Below are 11,944 nucleotides of genomic sequence, written 5' to 3'. Positions count from 1 at the left end.
GAATGGTCTCATAAAAGTCTTGTTGTTCCTTTGTATGAAACCTGTAGTCAACTACAGTCCTCCTCCTCACAGCATAGGGATTAGACTGTCTCCACAATCTCAGTCCATCATCTTTTCTAATCTGCATGTCCTCAGCCACTGGATGAGCATCATTGTGGTCTAGAATCTTGGGGTTCAGCTTTCTCAAAACAAGAGACTCATCATCCTCTTCTTCACCATGAGGCACTGGGGCCTTGTTCTTCTCTTTTGCAAGAATGTTTCTAGTGTTCCTCTTAGGCTTTGTGGGCTTCTGAGCTTGAGCTTTTACTTTGGGAGCAGTCTTGGGCTTTGATGGAGCAGCCCCTGACTTGATAGCATCTCCCATAAGCTTCTGAGCTTTGGGTGCTGGTGCAACATCCTCTTCTTCTTCCTATGAATCTCTAACCATAGTTGACTTTCCAATAACTTTTGTAGTAGTGGTTCTTGCCCTCTTACTTTTCTTGTCATCTCCTACTGCTTCACCGTCATCTGATTCTATGGTGAATTTCATTGTCTCTCCTGTTGGAATCTTCCTTGGCTTTGACATTGGGATTCTCTTGGCAGGTGCCTTCTTGTTCAAGCCTGGCTTTGTTGCAGCAGCTGTGCCATACTCCTTCTTCAGCACTTTCTTCTTTGAGGTGGCCTCATCCTCAACATCCACATAGTCCTAATCCTCAAAATCTGAGGTTCTCTTCTTCCTAGCTCTAGTGGCTTCCTTGGGCAAGTTACTAGGTGTGCTCTTGCTGCCCTCATCATAGCTGCTTGAGGGATCTGAACCCTCACTCAATTGCACCTGTTCCTCGGATTTGTTCTCACTGTCACTCTGGTCAGACATCTTAGCAAACTCACTAATAACAAACCCTGTGAATAGATGTAGATGAAGTAGAGTGGATGAGCATCACAAAGAGCAGAGTTTTTGCAAAACAGATGACTTAAAAACTTAGTTTTAGTTCTCCACAGAAAGCATTTCGGAGCTACCGATTTGTCAAACTCGGTGACACCGAAGCAACTTTTGGAGCCTAAACTAGTGAACTCGGTCAGACCGAGGCATAGTTTGGTGGCACCAAGATTGCTAGGGTTTCACAGAGAGTCGAACTCGGTCGCATCGATTTGCAATTTTCGGTCAGACCGAAAATGCATGTGCAATGGCCTAAGCCAAATCAGTGAGACCGATTTCTCCAACTCGGTCGGTCCGAGATGAGTTTGGCGGAGACCTAACCCTAAATTTTCAAATCAAATCTAACCTAAGGGATGTTTTCTGTGGATAGATTGTTTGCATACGTGGTAAAGATCATGGCAAAGCAATGTGCTAAGAATCAGAGTAAAGGAATTAGCACATAGAGTCGAACCCATACCCTAGTTCGGCGGAGGTTCGCTATGGCGGCAAGGGCGGAGAAGATTCCCATTGACGGCGACTGAAACCAGCGGTGAGAGGTCGCTGGCGGCGAGGAGACGATCCGGAGACCCGAGGAGGCAGAGCAGAACACGCGCGGGCTGAGGAGTTTGAAGAAATTTCCAAAATCTCACCCGTGGGTTTATATATCCTGACCCTATCGGTGTGACCGAGTGGAACAACTTGGTGGCACCGAGATGCAGAATCGCAAGCGGTTATTGCAACTCGGTGTGACCGAAAAGTTCAAATCGGTTGCACCGAGATGGAAAACCTAGATCAACTTAGTGAACTCGATGTGACCAAAGTGGATGACTCAGTCATACCGAAATGCACAAAGAGGTTTTGGAAGTTTAAGTCTATGACGAATCGGGGACTCTGAGTGCTCCTCACATAGAGTGGTTCGAATCTGACTTGATCAAACTTTGTGATGTATCATGAATAGAGTTTGAGACGAGAAGAGCATAGATAGCTAGAGGGTGTTCTTAGGCATTCTTGTCCATCCATTTGGCAAAAGAGAAAAATCCAAACAATCAAAATAACAAATGGATGTCCTCGAATGAGTAAAATATGCAACCAACATGCTCACACAATAAAATGGCAAATGAAATATGTGACAAGGCATGCACAAACACTCTAGCATCTATCAAGCAATTGGCGATGACTAGGTCATCTATATATGAGTATATTGACATAGGAGTCAAATGAGAACATTTGATCATAGGTCATACTCATCGTTTAAGCACAAGTGGGGTTACCACTTTTACATAGAGCATTGTTACGTTCACATCATTAGAGTTGCTTTAGCTCAATTGATTAGAGTAAAGCTCCCCCTAGATGTGATATCCCCCCTAAGAGGGATGAACTAACCTTGGGTTTTGTCGATGATGACTTCATGTAGGTGTTGAAGATGTGGATGCTCAAAGTTGATGTAGATCATTTGGAGCAATCCATTGGAGTGAGTTGCACTTTCAATACCTACACGGGTTAGTCCCACAAGGAACAAACAAGGATATCCATAGACATAGAGTGATGTACACATAGATGATGTCCATGAAAACATTAGGTTATCTTGTCCCTTGTCTTACGAACAAGAGGGTTTGTGACTCCTTGAACTAGTGCATGATGTGGAAGTTGTTTGCACTTGTCCTCGCCAAAGAATATGAGTGAAGTGTGTTGGCGGAGTCACCATCAAGAACTCTCTAGTTCTTCTTCTTTGGGATCCACACCATCTTGATGGGAATCCATGGAGTTGTAGTCGTACTTGATGAAGTAGAACTTGATGTAGTCTTGGGAACCCACTTGACCAAGGCATTGGGAGCTTCTTCAAATGCATCAATCTCCTCTTGAAGCTTGTCCTTGCCTTTTTGCTTGTGGTCTTGTGGTGGAAGACCATCTTGAGCTTGTGTTCCTTGGAAAGAAGTAGGATCATACTTCTCTTGTTGAGGAACAAACTTTGTCTTGGGGTATTGATCTTCTTACCACTCAACTCCATTGGCATTGAACTTTCGTTCAAAACCAACACCTTGATTCTTCCGGTGTCTTCCTTGCTTGCGTACAATTTCCTCAAATTGCTTACTTCCAGGAAGGCTCTTGTAAACACCTTTCTCTATAATTCCCTTTAATAAGCTATTTTCTTGCTCAAGTGTAACTTGGCTAAGAGGATCATTAGTGGAATCAAGAGAACTACTAGAAGCAACAATATTGTATTTAGCATGATTATTGTTACTACTAGATGAAGAGTCTTTCTTACTCTTGTTGCTAGATTTAACTTGTGGCATGTAAGTAGACAAGAGAAAATGCTTGGCAATGTAAGTAGAACTTTTCTTGCGAAGATCATCATTGATTGCTTTTAAGAACTCATGCTCTTGCTCAAGGTTGAGCTTTTTAAAGCGTAGCTTCTCACGAGTCTTTAAAAGTTCTCGATGATCTTCCAAGGTAGTTTCATGAGCTAACTTAAGAGTGTTTAGCTCTTTAGTTAGATGCTCAATCTCCTTCTTATCATCGTCATTCGTTTTATCTTGATTAGCATGATTAATAGCAAGTTCATCATAGTTTTCATCACTAGAGTTGTCAACAAGTAAATCATCATCTCCTAGCAAGTCATCTTCATCACTATTGAAATCAACATACTCGGGTTGTGATACCTTTGGGCCTTTAGCCATGAAGCATCTTCCAATTCCTTCATTTGGAGAGTCAAATATGTCATAGGAGTTGGTTGACACAAGTGCTAGACTGGCAACACCTTCATCTTGAGTATATTCGGAGTCAGAGTGATAACTTCTTTCAAAGTGACGGTCGGAGTCAGTGCCGGATACACATTCACCAATGTGAGATTGATGTCTTCATTTGGTGTAGCTCTTTGATGACTTGTCCTTTCTTTCCGAATCCTTGCTTCTCCGAGAGGTTCTTCATTCATAACGATCGTCTCTACTCCTTGTCTCTCTTGGTGGTGATTCTTCTCTAGTACCTCTTGTTTTAGGAGAATCTTCTCTTCTTCTGTAGGGTGTCGTACACTCATTGGAGTAGTGTCCGAGTCTTCCACAATTGTAGCAATTACGTTCATGACTTGAAGATCTTTTGTCATTGTAGGACCTTGACTTGGAACTTCTTTCCTTGCTTCTACTCTTGTACAACTTGTTGAAATTCTTCACCATTAGGCTCAATTCTTCATTGAAGGCTTGTTTCTCACTTGATGATGTGGGAGCATCACATGAGGCTTTGTAAGCACCACTTGACTTGTTGTGAAGCTCTTCCTTATCCTTGAGTGATATCTCATGAGCAACAATTCTTCCAATGACTTCCGTTGGCTTGAGATCTTTGTAATCGGGCATCATCTGGATCAATGTGCACACGGTATCATATTTTCCATCCAAGGCTCTTAGGATCTTCTTGATGATGAATCTATCGGCCATCTCTTCACTTCCTAGGCCGGCAATCTCATTTGTGATGAGAGCAAGTGAGGGAGTCCTGGATTAGGGGGTGTCCGGATGGCCGGACTCCTGGACTATGAAGATACAAGATTGAAGACTCCGTCCTGTGTCCGGATGGGACTTTCCTTGGCGTGGAAGGCAAGCTTAGCGATACGATATGAAGATCTCCTCCCATTGTAACCGACTCTGTGTAACCCTAGCCCTCTCCGGTGTCTATATAAACCGGAGAGTTTTAGTCCATAGGACGAAGAACAATCATACCATAAGCTAGCTTCTAGGGTTTAGCCACTCCGATCTCGTGGTAGATCTACTCTTGTACTACCCATATCATCATTATTAATCAAGCAGGAGTAGGGTTTTACCTCCATCGAGAGGGCCCGAACCTGGGTAAAAACATCGTGTCCCTTGTCTCCTGTTACCATCCGCCTAGACGCACAGTTCGGGACCCCCTACCCGAGATCCGCCGGTTTTGACACCGACATTGGTGCTTTCATTGAGAGTTCCACTGTGTCGTCACCATCAGGAAGGATGCCTCATCCCGTCTTTAAAGACAGCGTCGTTGCTAAAGGAGCTTTGGCTGTCGGCCAAACTCTCCGGCTAGGCAGGTTTTTGATGACCGCCTGTCCGGCCGCCGCGCCGACGATGACCTCTCGGGCCATCGAAAGCAATCTTCGCATCAGCTCGGAGCTTGCCGAGCAGTTAGATCTGACAGAGCTCCTCTCCCTGAACGAGCTCTTGGATCGCATCGCGGCCCTGGGAGTCGCTACAGATTACGGCCAGATTGGGCTTAAACCCGATCAGAGAGAGATCGACTCTCCCCAGGTCACCCATCACGTCGAAGTGGTGGAAGAACAATGCGGCGAGTCTTCGCCCGCCCTAAGGACCAGATGTGTCCGGATTCCCGATCCCTCCAAGCCGGACACCCGCGGAGGGGAGGATGTCGCCCAAACCCTGAACCTAAAGTCAGGCAGCAGGCCTGATTCATTGAATAATGTCCAAGAAAGCAAGCTTCCGAATTCGGAAACCGCTTGGCCCCTGAATCTAACATCGGGCAAGGTTCCGAATTTAATTCCACCCACCCACCCAACTATGTGGGATCTATCCCTAATACGGCAAGAGCCCGGAGAAACAGTACACCACTACTCAGCCAGATTCCTCCTGGTTATGAACAGGATAAAGGACTGCCGCGAGAAAGAAGCAATTTCACTCTTCTATAACAATTGCATAGACATCAGAATCCTCAATGCCATAAGTCGCCGCGAAATTACACGATTCGCCGACTTGACATCCATAGTATGAAAGTACTGTGCGACTGAAAGCGTTCAGAAAACCGAAGATAAATTCTGGGACAATCAGGCCCCGAATACAACACGAGTCCGAAACAAAAGGGCGCATTATCGCCAGGCATCTGAGCCAAACATCAAAAAACAAAAACCCTCTACAGGGTACGGGACCGTACTGGAAGGATGGCTCAATGGACCCTGTAAAATTCATAATTCAGGGGAAGTCACACCAACGCACAGCCTTAGAGCATGTTGGATACTCCGGCAGGTGGCCCGAAGTGGCGAGGAGCTTTTAACTCCAGCACCCGAAGAATACCTCCCCAGTATGGTGTTGACAGTCTTTGAGACCTTCACATCAAACAATGCAAGGAAACGAATGCTCCGCAACCTTGCCGAAGTCTACCAAGTAGCAACAATAAACCCATGGAGTGACACAGCTATCACCTTTAATGCCAGCGACGAACCTAAATTCCGGACAGCCCGAGCACCAGCCGCATTGGTTCTCAGTCCGATAGTGGACGGCTTCCGACTTACAAAGGTACTCATGGACGGCGGCAGCAAACTCAACCTCATCTACGAGGAAACCCTGCGAAAAATGGAAATTGACTGGAGCCGCATTGAGCGAAGCAACACAACTTTTAGAGGAATAATTCCAAGCCGGGAAGCGTGGTGTTCAGGAAAAATCACACTGGATGTGGTGTTCGGCATGCCGGATAATTACAGATCCGAGGAGGTCACGTTTCAAGTGGCCCCGTTCAGCAGCAGATACCACGCTCTGCTAGGGCGAGAAGCATTTACAATTTTCCAAGCCATACCCCATTACGGGTACATGAAGCTCAAAATGCCTGGACCCAACGGAATCATCACTCTCGCAAGTGATCCGGACATAGCGCTCCGCGCTGAAAACAAGACAGTCACACTGGCCCTGGAGGCATTATCCGAGGCCCTAGCGGGCGAGGAACTAACTGCGTTGCGCTCTATGGTGGACAAGGACGATGTGATACTAGACAAGAGATCCAAGTCCACCTCTTTCAAACCAGCGGACTAAATAGTCAAATTCCAAGTCCATCCAATGGACCCTACAAAAACGGCCTCCATCATGGCGCAACTAAAACCCGATGTAGACGCCGCACTCAGAGACTTCCTGCGAGAAAATTGGGACATTTTCGCCTGGCACCCCTCAGATATGCCAGGAATCCCACGAAGGCTGGCTGAGCATAGCCTGAACATCCTAAAAGGGTTTAAACCCGTCAAGCAGACTCTACGGTGTTTTTCTGAACCCAAGAGACAAGCCATGGGAGAGGAGCTAGCAAAACTGCTGGAAGCCAGATTCATCAGAGACATAAAACATCCGGACTGGCTAGCAAACCTGGTGATGGTACCAAAGAAGGACAAATCTTGGCGCCTATGTGTCGATTTCAAAGACCTAAATAAGGCCTGTCCAAAGGACCCTTTCCCACTGCCCCGAATTGATCAAATCATCGACGCCACCGCAGGACACGACTCATTGTGTTTCCTCGATGCATACTCTGGCTACCACCAAATCAAGATGGCAGAGTCAGACCAAGCCGCAACGACATTCATCACCCCATACGGCCCATTCTGCTTTAACACGATGCCCTTCGGGCTCAAAAACGCTGGCGCAATATATCAGCGCATGATTCAGACATGTTTGGCCAACCAGATCGGCAAAACAGTTGAAGCATACGTAGATGACGTGGTCGTCAAAACAAAACACGTCGATACTCTAGTAGACGACTTGCGGCTCACGTTCGACAATCTCCGAACATATGACATTAAGCTCAACCCGGAAAAATGCGTTTTCGGCGTACCAGCCGGAAAGCTCTTGGGCTTCATCGTATCCGGTAGAGGAATTGAAGCAAACCCAACCAAGATCTGAGCTCTGTCACAATTGGATACCCCAAAGGACCTCAAACAAATACAAAAATTGTCAGGATGCATGGCGGCTCTAAGCCGCTTTATCTCCCGCTTAGGAGAAAAGGCATTACCCCTCTATCGCCTCCTGCGGTGCACCGACCACTTCGAGTGGACGGATGCCGCCACGGCCGGACTCGAAGAAATAAAAGCCATACTGGCAACAAATCCGGTCCTGGCCGCGCCCAACACGGGCGAACCAATGCTATTATACATCGCGTCAACCCATCAAGTTGTAAGCACGGTGCTCGTCATCGAACGAGAAGCGGATGGACACAAGTTCCCCCTCCAAAAACCAGTGTACTACGTGTCCACTGTACTAACTCCATGCAAGTCACGGTACCCGCATTATCAAAAGATAGCATACGCGGTGTTCATGGCATCCCGGAAGCTGCGACACTACTTTCAAGAGTGCTCAATAACAGTGGCATCCGAAGTACCCCTTAATGATATTATAAACAACCGCGACGCAACGGGCCGGATTGCCTAATGGGCCATCGAGCTCCTCCCGTTCGACACAACTTACAAGCTAAGGCGAGCTATTAAGTCGCAGGTTTTGGCCGACTTCATCACCGAATGGACTGAAGCCGAACTCCCTAAAGAGTACGGCGCATACTCCAACTGGATCATGCACTTCGACGGCTCCAAAATGTTGGCTGGCCTGGGGGCTGGCATCGTTCTGACGTCCCCAACCGGAGATACAGTCCAATACGTACTTCAGATAATGTACATGGATTCCAACAATGCAGCCGAATACGAGGCCCTTTTACATGGCCTCCGGATGGCAGTCTCCATGGGCATTCAGCGCCTAGAGGTCCGCGGGGATTCAAACCTCGCAATATCCCAAATAAATGGAGACTTCGACGCAAAGGATCCGAAAATGGTAGCTTACCGCAATGCCATCTTAAGGATGACAGCTCGGTTTGAGGGGCTTGAATTTCATCACATAGCCCGGGAAAATAACCAAGCAGCAGACGTGTTGGCACGCATTGGCGCCAAGCGCGAGGCCATCCCTCTCAACATCTTCCTAGAAAGGCTGTTCAAGCCATCCATATCATGGGAAGGAGAATCCGGAAACAATAGCCCGGACACAACTACACTGCCCCTCACCGAACATTCTGACACAGTTGGGGGCTCCACCAACGAAACAACGCCGTCAGCCCACACAATAATGGCAGTCATTGCCCCTTGGACAGAACCATTCCTAGCCTACCTAACAAGGCAGGAACTTCCCGAGGACCAAAACGAGGCCCGCTGCATAGTGCGGCGATCTAAAGCCTACAAAGTCCACGAGGGAGAGCTTTACAAGAAAAGCACAACCGGAGTCCTTCAAAGGTGTATCTCCGAAGAGGAAGGGCGAGACCTTTTGGCTGAAATTCATGCCGGACTCGGCGGGCACCACGCTGCAGCCCAGGCCCTTGTAAGCAAGGCCTTCCGTACCGGATTTTATTGTCCAACGGCCCGGGCAGACGCTCAGGACTTAGTGCAACGATGTGTTGGTTGCTAGTTATTCGCCAACCAAAGCCACATGCCGCCTACCGCCCTACAAACTATACCCATTACCTGGCCTTTTGCGGTCTGGGGGCTTGACATGGTCGGACCCCTTAAAGGAGGAACCCACAAGCAAAAATATCTACTGGTCATGGTGGACAAATTCACCAACTAGATAGAAGCCAAGCCTGTAAAGACGGCCGAATCCGGACCCGTGATAGACTTCATATCCGGGGTCGTACACCGTTACGGAGTCCCCCACAACATCATAATCGACAACGACACAAACTTCACGGCCGATGAAGTCAAACTTTGGTGCAAAAACATGGGCATCAAGCTCGACTACGCTTCAGTCAATCACCCTCAAACCAACAGTCAAGTCGAACGGGCCAACGGTCTCATTATGAGCGGCATCAAACCCAGACTAGTGCGATCCCTCAAGGAATCTAGCACGCACTGGGTAGAGGAGCTTGACTCCATACTCTGGGGGCTGCGGACCACGTCGAATCGCACTACCGGATTCACACCTTTTTTATGGTATACGACCCAGAGGCAGTACTGCCATGCGACATAATCCATGACTCACCTCAAGTGCGCATGTACGAAGAAAGAGAAGACGAGCTCGATCGGCAGGACAGCTTGGACGCATTGGAAGAGGAGCGCGACGTGGCAAAAGCTTGTTCCGCATTCTATCAACAGCAGGCTCGAAGATACCAAAGCAAAGAAGTACGGGCCAAAACCTATAACGTTGGCGAACTAGTTCTACGCCTGCCGGACAAGAAAAAAGATAAATTAAAGCCCAAATGGGAGGGCCCCTTCATAATCGACCAAGTACTGACCGGCGGAGCGTACCGTCTGCGAAACGCATCGGATAACCGACTCGAGCCAAACCCATGGAACGCAGCACGCCTATGAAGATTCTACGCCTAGCACCGGACTCCGTGTTCATTTCCTTCCTCTGTCCCTTTGTTTTATTTTTATTTTTATTCTTTTTTATTTGGCTGTCCGGGATTTTGTTCCTTCTCCCCACCCTTTTTCTTCTCCCAAGCCCTTAGGGGCTTGCCTGTGCATTGTTCGCACATACCCGACGCGCTACCCGCGCTCATAATACCTGGGGGCTTCTTTACCAAGAAGTTTATATTAAACGGGCCTCATGCCCAAAACATGTGTGACGCTTCCGCATGAACCTTTTATACACCATTATATGCATCGATATGACTTAAGTTTTGGCCAAGCTGGGTTGCCTGGCTCCTGTGCTTACCCCTACGTTCCCGTTCATTCGACTAGGTGGTAAAGGGAGCACCTCTGCGATTGTTACTGCCGGGTCAGCCGGATGTGTACCTCAGACTGGGTGAAGCCGAAAGCTAGCGTTCTTAAGGAAATATTCGTTCGGTGAACTAAAAGATGATTTTTCGTATTTATTCATTTGCCCCCAGATGCTTTTCTGCTCTTTCTGGCAGTTCGGACATGCACTTTAGGGCATGCCTCCCAGGGAAAGGAACCCCTAACGGAACTATTCTCCCTGGAAGATGTTTCTTACTAACCATGTAATATAACATAACTAGCTAGGCACTTGTCTGCTAAAGCACTTATGACCCCTACGCCTTGTCTCCATGCATGACCCGGTTCTTACATAATCGAGAGGGTATTCGGACACACTCCAGACTATAGGGTCCACAGGTCGAAGCGAAAAGGTCCGCAATGACAAATGATCTACAATCCGGCTAGAAGGCATTTTTATGTCATTTTAAATTACAGAGTCAATCCGACTCGGCATATTCTTCTTCAATGCCATCCAACAGGCGGTCTAATTTACAGTCCTGTTGGGAATACTTTACAGCCAGCTCCACCTGGACATATGCTAAGCTGACTGGGATCTCCTTTCCATCCGGACCTATAGGGACGACCTCGGCCATGTGGTTTGGGTCAGCCTTCATGTACCGAGTCTTCACCATGGCCCAGGCCTCCCTGGCACCTTGACGACAAGCTGATATCTTCCACAACCGGAAGCGCTGCCGCACTCCCTCCAGCTTCTTTGTAAGCTCCTCAAGGCCTTCGGGCACGGAGAGGGATGGCCACATAGCCTGGATGACGCTTTGCATTGCCTGCCGAACTCGTTCGTGTAGTTGCAACAGCTCGGGAAGAAGGTCTTCCGTTGAGCCGGGCATTTCCTCCGCAGGACGACCTGTCAGCAGACCTACAGACATAGCTCTGTCAATCGACTTCCTCGCCGAATTATTTTTTCGAAGAATCGTTCAAGCACTTACTAAAAATGCCGCGTCGAAGTCGTCGATCCTCCTTCACGGCAGAAGACAGCTGAATACGGACATCTTTCAGTTCCTCGCCCAGCTGGGTATTGACGTCTTGAAGCTTGTTCTTCTCTTGCCTCACCCTTGTCAGCACGCTCTCGCCAGCCTTTAGTTGGCGTAGGAGTTGTTGCTTGTCCGGATTTACTCCGGCCTCATCTGCATTATTATCGTCAGGGTTGCACACCTGCCGCATTTCAAAACGGAATTATCTTTCGAAGCATATATTACCTGCGGGGGTCCCCTTGGCATTTTCTGAAGTGGCCAGTGCGGCCTCGAGCTAGGCCTTGCACTCTTCGAGCTCCTGGGACAATTGCGTATTCTTCTTTGTAAGACACTACATAGCACATGATCCTTCAAACAGTTATCTTCACTGTTTCAAGTCTCGGGGGCTACTGACATATATAACCTTCAATTCTACTCACCTGTATGTCTTTCACATACTGCTCCGTGGCTCTGGCTAGACCATTTTGAGCAGCACGTAGATACGCATCTCCTGTATAAAAGGCGTCCAACGCCTCTGGGGAAAAACACGCGTCGCGAAGAACAGTCCGGCGACGCCTGTGGTTCAGGGCGCTCTCCACCTCT

Source organism: Triticum dicoccoides, chromosome 5B, assembly GCF_002162155.2.
Source record: "Triticum dicoccoides isolate Atlit2015 ecotype Zavitan chromosome 5B, WEW_v2.0, whole genome shotgun sequence".
Lineage (NCBI taxonomy): Eukaryota > Viridiplantae > Streptophyta > Magnoliopsida > Poales > Poaceae > Triticum > Triticum dicoccoides.
Note: the sequence above shows the minus strand (reverse complement) of the source record.